Source organism: Heterodontus francisci, unplaced genomic scaffold (assembly GCF_036365525.1).
Source record: "Heterodontus francisci isolate sHetFra1 unplaced genomic scaffold, sHetFra1.hap1 HAP1_SCAFFOLD_51_2, whole genome shotgun sequence".
NCBI classification, from domain to species: Eukaryota; Metazoa; Chordata; class Chondrichthyes; order Heterodontiformes; family Heterodontidae; genus Heterodontus; species Heterodontus francisci.
Genome location: NW_027141369.1, coordinates 1,350,735 through 1,358,677, shown reverse-complemented (window position 1 = coordinate 1,358,677; position 7,943 = coordinate 1,350,735). Strand labels below are relative to the sequence as shown.

Genomic DNA, 7,943 nt, shown 5'->3' with positions numbered 1-7,943 from the left:
ATAAATCCATGCTCGCTCTCCTTAATTAACTCGGACCTCTCCAAGTGACTGTTGATTTTTTACCCTGATTATTCTTTCTAAAACCTTACCCACCGCTGCTGTTAATCTAACTAGCCTGTAGTTAGCTGGACTGTCCTTACACCCTTTCTTGAATAAGGGTGTCGCATTTGCCACTGTTTAATCCTCTGGCACCTACCCCGTATCCAGGGAAGATTGGAAGATTATAGCAAGCCCTTCCGTTATCTGCATCCGCATTTCCTTTCGCAACCTGGGATGTGAGCCATCCGGACCAGGTGATTTATCTTCCCTAAGCACAGCCAGCCTTTTTCTCCCTCTCCTAATTTGTACTCTCTCCATTGCCTCTACTTTCTTCACTTCAACTGATATTTTGTCAAATTCCACTTCCTTAGTGATCACTGCTACAAAGTACTCATTAAGTAGATAAACATTGCCCTGCACCTCTAAGCTTATATTATCCTTTTTGTCCCTAATAGGCCCGACTCAACCTCTTACTACCCACTTATCATTTACATGCTGCTCGAAGATTTTTGGGTTTCTTTTCATGTTGACTGCCAGTCTATTCTCATAGAAATAGAGAATAAGCAAATATAGAAGATGTAAGTATTTCCCATCCTTGATGAGGTGGAATTTTTTATGTTGTGGGTGGTAATGTCTTGGCCCACGAGTGTGGTGGAAGCAGAGACAATCAATGATTTGAAAAGGAAATTGGATGGATACTTGAAGGAAAGAAACTTGCAGGAGGAAAGGGATCGAGCTGGTGAGTGGAACTGACTAGATTGCTCCGGGGAGAGCCAGCATGGACGTGATAGGCCAAACGACCACCTTCTGTGCTATAAATGACTCTGTGTTGTTTCTCAAATTCAATTCACTGGTGCTTGGTAAATAATTTCACAGTAAATTGTGCAACCGGAAAATCAGAACCAAGGCAAGGGACGCATAAGGAAGCAAAATTGCTGAAACCCGGGATTGAACCAGGGACCTTTACATCTACAATCCAACGCTCTCCCAATTGAGCTATTTCAGCTCTACATTAACAGTGGCTTGGTGTCCTTGTTTTGGAAGAAAATACATACATTCAAGTTTTCCAAAAAATTAAAGAACACAACATGTGAGTAATATTCCCCATTGCTTTCTCAGTACTGATGGATTGTGAAGCGGGAGACAGCCAGAAGTGCCACTGAGCCGCACAGACCCCGAGCTGAGAATGAAATGAGATCAAATTCAATCTTTCATAGTGAGATGCTGCTGAGAGGTAAGAGTCCTGAATCAAAGCGAGACTTGCTCATTTCAAACACTCCCTGTACTCTCTGCTCATGAAGCCTTACAAAAGGGAAAAACAGAATGACACTCAAACTCACAACCCTGCCATTAAGAGTCTAATATTCGACTGACAGAACTGTCACTTCTACTCGGTCTCTTATTGGATGGATGCAACTCCAACGCAGGGGTGACATTCAAATCCTCCCATGGGTCCACATGTCAGACTGAGTTCCATGTTGTAGACTCAAGCAAAGGAAATCTGCTCACTTCCAAAACTATCAGCGAATTGAAGCTGATTACAATCAACATCATCAGAGGTCAGAACGACCTGGTGAAAGAAGACACCCTGAAGAAGGATCCACAATTATTCAAAGGCATCGACAAAGTGAAAAACAAGAAAATCGATGAGTCAATGCAAGCCAAACAACAGAAACACTGAAGAATTCCATTCCATTCCAGTCCAGAACCCAGTCCTGTTGTTTTTGGAGTCAGGTCACAATTGCAGCAACAACTTTATATTCCCACTTGGCTATCTGTACATTTAGTTAATTACAATTTTGTCGACAAGCTCTTTGAATCCAGTTGTCTGATCCTCAAGCCAGCTCCGCATGGAAGTCAACTCCACCTTCTGCAAGGCTGAAACCAATAGATAACCTTAATCTAAAAATGCCAGCAGACCATGGCTCGTCCGGGACTTAAACCCGGGATTTCTCGCATGTTGATTAACCATACTCCCAAAGCGAGAATCATACCCCTAGACCAACGAGCCACTGGCAGGTTAGGCTTTATTAGCTGCTGTGGAATTTCACTGGAATCCCCCAGCCAATCATCCATTTTTTTTTCAGATCAAAGCAACATCCTGCAAATGCTGAAAAAAAAACAGAAAGTGCTGGAAATGTTCAGCAGCTCTGGCAGCATCTGTGCTGTGAGAAACACAGTTAACGTTTCAGGGCATTCACCTTTTGTTTCAGCCATCCTTTCAGACTACTTCTGTCCATCCAATCTCACTTTCCATTCTGTCCACATTCTAACCCTTCACGACGTTACTACATTTTTCATGAATTCCTCATTTCTTTTATTAATGACAATTTTGTATTTCTGGCCTTTGCTTCAGACACCACCACAAGTGGAATCATGTCTCCATCTACCCAATCAAACCACTTCGCTGTATCCTCACATTGCAATGTTTCTTTAACCCTGACAGACTGTGGTGTTTCTGCTGCTTAATTGCAGTTCTTGCTTCCCGCCAGTAGATGTCACCTCACTCCAATACAGTGAAGTTTACAAATCTGAGAGAGACACAACAGGAAATAATTGTTCACATTCTAGTGAATGTGTGGGATTTAGAAATACTAGGAGTGGAGACGGGTTATTGTTGCACTCTGCTATTACATCTTTTATAATGGACTCCAGCATTTTCCCCACGACTGATGTCAGGCTAACCGGTATATAATTCGCTGTTTTCTTTCTGCCTCTTTTTTTAAATAGTGGAGTTACATTAACTACCGTCCAATCCATTGGAACTGTTCCAGAGTCGATAGAATTTTGAAAAAAGACCAGAAATGCATCTGCTATTTCAAGGGCCACTTCCTTAAGTACTCTGGGATGTAGATTATCAGGCCCTGGGGATTTATCGGCCTTCAATCCCATCAATTTCCCAAACATTCCCTTCTGATACAGATTTCATACAGTTCCTCCTTCTCACTAGACCCTATGTTCCCCAACATTTCTGGGAGATAATTTGTATCCTCCTTTGTGAAGACAGATCCAAAGTATGTATTTAATTGGTCTGCCATTTCTTTGTTCCCCATTATAAATTCCCCCGTTTCTGACTGTAAGGGGCCCACATTTGTCTTCACTAATCTTTTTCTCTACACATATCTATAGAAGCTTTTACAGTTAGTTTTAATGTTCTCTGCTGGCTTACGCTCATACTCTATTTCCCCCTTCTTAATCAATCCTTTTGTCCTCCTCTGCTAAATTCCAAACTGCTCACAATCTTCAGGTTTGCTGCTTGTTCTGGCCATTTTATATTTCTCCTCCTTGGATCTAATACTTTCCTTAATTTCTTTTGTAAGCCACAGTTGAGCCACCCTTCCTGTTTTACTTTTGCACAGACAGGAATGAACAATTGTTGTAATTCATCCATGCGCTCTTTAAATGCTAGCCATTGCCTATCCACTGTCAACCCTTTAAGTAACGTTCCCCAATCTATCATAGCCAACTCCCGCCTCATACCTTCATAGTTTTCTTTGTTTAGATTCAGGACCCGAGTCTCGGGATCAACTCTCTCACTCTCCATCTTAATGAAGAATTTTATCATATTATGGGCGCACTTCCCCAAGGGAACCCACACAACAAGATTGTTAACTAATCCTTTCTCATTACACAATACCCAGTCCAGGATGGCCTGTTCTCTAGAGGTGTTATACACCTCTATCAATTCAACACTCAATCTCCTTTGAGAAAGGCAGAATAATCCTAGCTTTTACAACCTAACCTTGGAACTAAAATCCCCCATCCCTGGATCCATTCTGGTAAATCGCCTCTGCGTCCTCTCAAGGACCCTCACATTCCTTCTAAAGTCTGCTGAGCAGAACTGGAAGCAACACTCCAATTTGGGCCTAACCAGAGTTTTATAATAGTTCAGCATAACTTCCCTGCTTTTGTACTCAATGCCTCTATTTATAAAGCCGAAGATCCCATATGCTTTGCGAACCACTCTCGCAATATGACTTGCCTCCTTCAAAGATTGATGCACATGAACCCCAAGTCCCTCTATTCCAGAACACTCTTTAGAACTGTGCCATTAAGTATATATTGCCTCTCCCTATTCCTTATGCCAAAACACATCACCTCACACTTGTCACTATTAAATTCCATCTGCCACCTGTCTGCCCATTCTGCTAGCCTATCACTGTCCTGTTGCAGGCAGTTCATATCATCCTCACTGTTTGCCGCTCCTCCAAGTTTGGTGTCATCGGCATATTTTGAGATTCTACTCTGTATTCCAAGATCCAAGTCACTTACCTTTAGCAAAAAAAGCAGTGGTTCTAGCACTGACCCTTGGGGAACACCTCTGTCGTCTATCCTCCAGTCTGACAAAGAACCATTTAATAAGACTCGCTGTTTTCTGTCCTTAAACCAATTTTCTATCCAATTGGACACTGACCCTCCTGTACCACGAACCTCAATTTTGTTAACCGCCCTTTTATGTGGTACCTTGTCAAACGCTTCCTTAAAATCCATATAAACAACATCCACTGCATTCCCTTCATCAACCTGCTCTGTTAGTTCATCAAAAAATGCAGTTAGATTAGTCAAGCATGAACTCCCATTTATAAATGCATGCTCACTCTCCTTACTTAACTCGAACCTCTCCAAGTGACTGTTGATTTTTTACCCTGATTATTCTTTCTAAAACCTTACCCACCGCTGCTGTTAATCTAACTAGCCTGTAGTTACCCGGACTGTCCTCACACCCTTTCTTGAATAAGGGTGTCGCATTTGCCACTGTTTAATCCTCTGGCACCTCCCCCGTATCGAGGGAAGATTGGAATATTATAGCAAGCCCTTCCATTATCTGCATCCGCATTTCCTTTCGCAACCTGGGATGTGAGCCATCCGGACCAGGTGATTTATCTTCCCTAAGCACAGCCAGCCTTTTTAGTACCTCCCTCTCCTAATTTGTACTCTGTCCATTGCCTCTACTTTCTTTGAAAAGGCAATTGGATGGATACTTGAAGGAAAGAAACTTGCAGGAGGAAAGGGATCGAGCTGGTGAGTGGAACTGATTAGATTGCTCCGGGGAGAGCCAGCATGGACGTGATCGGCCAAATGACCTCCTTCTCTGTTGTAAATGACTCTGTGTTGTTTCTCAAATTCAATCCACTGGTGCTTGGGAAATAATCTCAAAGTAAATTGTGCAACTGGAAAATCAGAACCAAGGCAAGGGACACGTAAGGAAGCGAAATTGCTGAAACCCGGGATTGAATCAGGGACCTTTAGATTTTCAGTCTCACACTTTCCCAACTGAGCTATTACAGCCCTACATTAACAGCGGCTTGGTGTCCTTGTTTTGGAAGAAAATACATACATTCAAGTTTTCCAAAAAATTAAAGAACACAACATGTGAGTAATATTCCCCATTGCTTTCTCAGTGCTGATGGATTGTGAAGCGGGAGACAGCCAGAAGTGCCACTGAGCCGCACAGACCCCGAGCTGAGAATGAAATGAGATCAAATTCAATCTTTCATAGTGAGATGCTGCTGAGAGGTAAGAGTCCTGAATCAAAGCGAGACTTGCTCATTTCAAACACTCCCTGTACTCTCTGCTCATGAAGCCTTAAAAAAGGGAAAAACAGAATGGCACTCAAACTCACAACCCTGCCATTAAAAGTCTCATATTCGACTGACAGAACTGTCACTTCTACTCGGTCTCTTATTGGATGGATGCAACTCCAACGCAGGGATGGCATTCAAATCCTCCCATGGGTCCACATGTCAGACTGAGTTCCATGTTGTAGACTCAAGCAAAGCAAATCTGCTCAGTTCCAGAACTATCAGCGAATTGAAGCTGATTACGATCAACATCATCAGAGGTCAGAACTACCTGGTGAAAGAAGACACCCTGAAGAAGGATCCACAATTATTCAAAGGCATCGACAAAGTGAAAAACAAGAAAATCGATGAGTCAATGCAAGCCAAACAACAGAAACACTGAAGAATCCCATTCCATTCCAGAACCCAGTCCTGTTGTTTTTGGAGTCAGGTCTCAATTACTGAAACAACTTTATATTCCCACTTGGCTATCTGTACATTTAGTTAATTACAATTTTGTCGACAAGCTCTTTGAATCCAATTGTCTGGTCCTCAAGCCAGCTCCGCATGGAAGCCAATTCCACCTTCTGCAAGGCTGAAACCAATAGATAACCTTAATCTAAAAATGCCAGCAGGCCAGGGGTCATCTGGGATCAGAACCTTGAATTTCTTACATATTAATCAACCACATTCCCTAATCGAGAATCATACCCCTAGACCAACGAGCCACTGATCAGTTAGGTTTCTTTAGCTGCTATGGAATTTCACTGGAACCCCCCAGCCAATCATCCATTTTTTTTCAGATCAAAGCAACATCCTGCAAATGCTGAAATAAAAACAGAAAGTGCTGGAAATGTTCAGCAGCTCTAGCAGCATCTGTGCTGAGAGAAACACAGTTAACGTTTCAGGGCACTCACCTTTTGTTTCAGCCATCCTTTCAGACTGCTTCTGTCCATCCAATCTCACTTTCTATTCTATTCACATTCTAACCATTCACTACGTTACTACATTTTTCATGAATTCCTCATTTCTTTTATTAATGACAATTTTGTATTTCTGGCCTTTGCTTCAGACACCACCACAAGTGGAATCATGTCTCCATCTACCCAATCAAACCACTTCGCTGTTTCCTCACATTGCAATGTTTCTTTAACCCTGACAGACTGTGGAGTTTCTGCTGCTTGATTGCAGTTCTTGCTTCCCGCCAGTAGATGTCACCTCACTCCAATACAGTGAAGTTTACAAATCTGAGAGAGACACAACAGGAAATAATTGTTCACATTATAGTGAATGTGTGGGATTTAGAAATACTAGGAGTGGAGACGAGTTATTATTGCACTCTGCTATTACATCTTTTATAATGGACTCCAGCATTTTCCCCACGACTGATGTCAGGCTAACCGGTATATAATTCGCTGTTTTCTTTCTGCCTCTTTTTTTAAATAGTGGAGTTACATTAGCTGCCGTCCAATCCATTTGAACTGTTCCAGAGTCTACAGAACTTTGAAAAAAGACCAGAAATGCATCTGCTATTTCAAGGGCCACCTCCTTAAGTACTCTTGGATGTAGATTATCAGGCCTTGGGGATTTATCGGCCTTCAATCCCATCAATTTCCCAAACATTCCCAACAAATACAGATTTCATACAGTTCCTCCTTCTCATTAGACCCTATGTTCCCCAACATTTCTGGGAGGTAATTTGTATCCTCCTTTGTGAAGACAGAACCAAAGTATGTATTTAATTGGTCTGCCATTTCTTTGTTCCCCATTATAAATTCCCCGTTTCTGACTGCAAGGGGCCCACATTTGTCTTCACTAATCTTTTTCTCTACACATATCTATAGAAGCTTTTACAGTCAGTTTTTATGTTCTCTGCTAGCTTACTCTGATACTCTATTTCCCCCTTCTTAATCAATCCTTTTGTCCTCCTCTGCTAAATTCCAAACTGCTCACAATCTTCAGGTTTGCTGCTTGTTCTGACCATTTTATATTTCTCCTCCTTGGATCTAATACTTTCCTTAATTTCTTTTGTAAGCCACAGTTGAGCCACCCTTCCTGTTTTACTTTTGCACAGACAGGAATGAACAATTGTTGTAATTCATCCATGCGCTCTTCAAATGGTAGCCATTGCCTATCCACTGTCAACCCTTTAAGTAACGTTCCCCAATCTATCATCGCCAACTCCCGCCTCATACCTTCATAGTTTCCTTTGTTTAGATTCAGGACCCTAGTCTCGGAATCAACTCTCTCACTCTCCATCTTAATGAAGAATTTTATCATATTATGGGCGCACTTCCCCAAGGGACCCCACACAACAAGATTGTTAACTAATCCTTTCTCATT

General features: G+C 42.0%; 1 non-coding gene across 1 annotated transcript; it reads right to left on the bottom strand.

The window, feature by feature from the left end:
* Nucleotides 1-972: 972 nt before the first annotated feature.
* On the bottom strand, nt 973-1,045 carry trnay-gua (transfer RNA tyrosine (anticodon GUA)). Its single transcript has one exon. It is a non-coding gene; the product is annotated as a tRNA-Tyr (tRNA).
* Nucleotides 1,046-7,943: the final 6,898 nt, after the last annotated feature.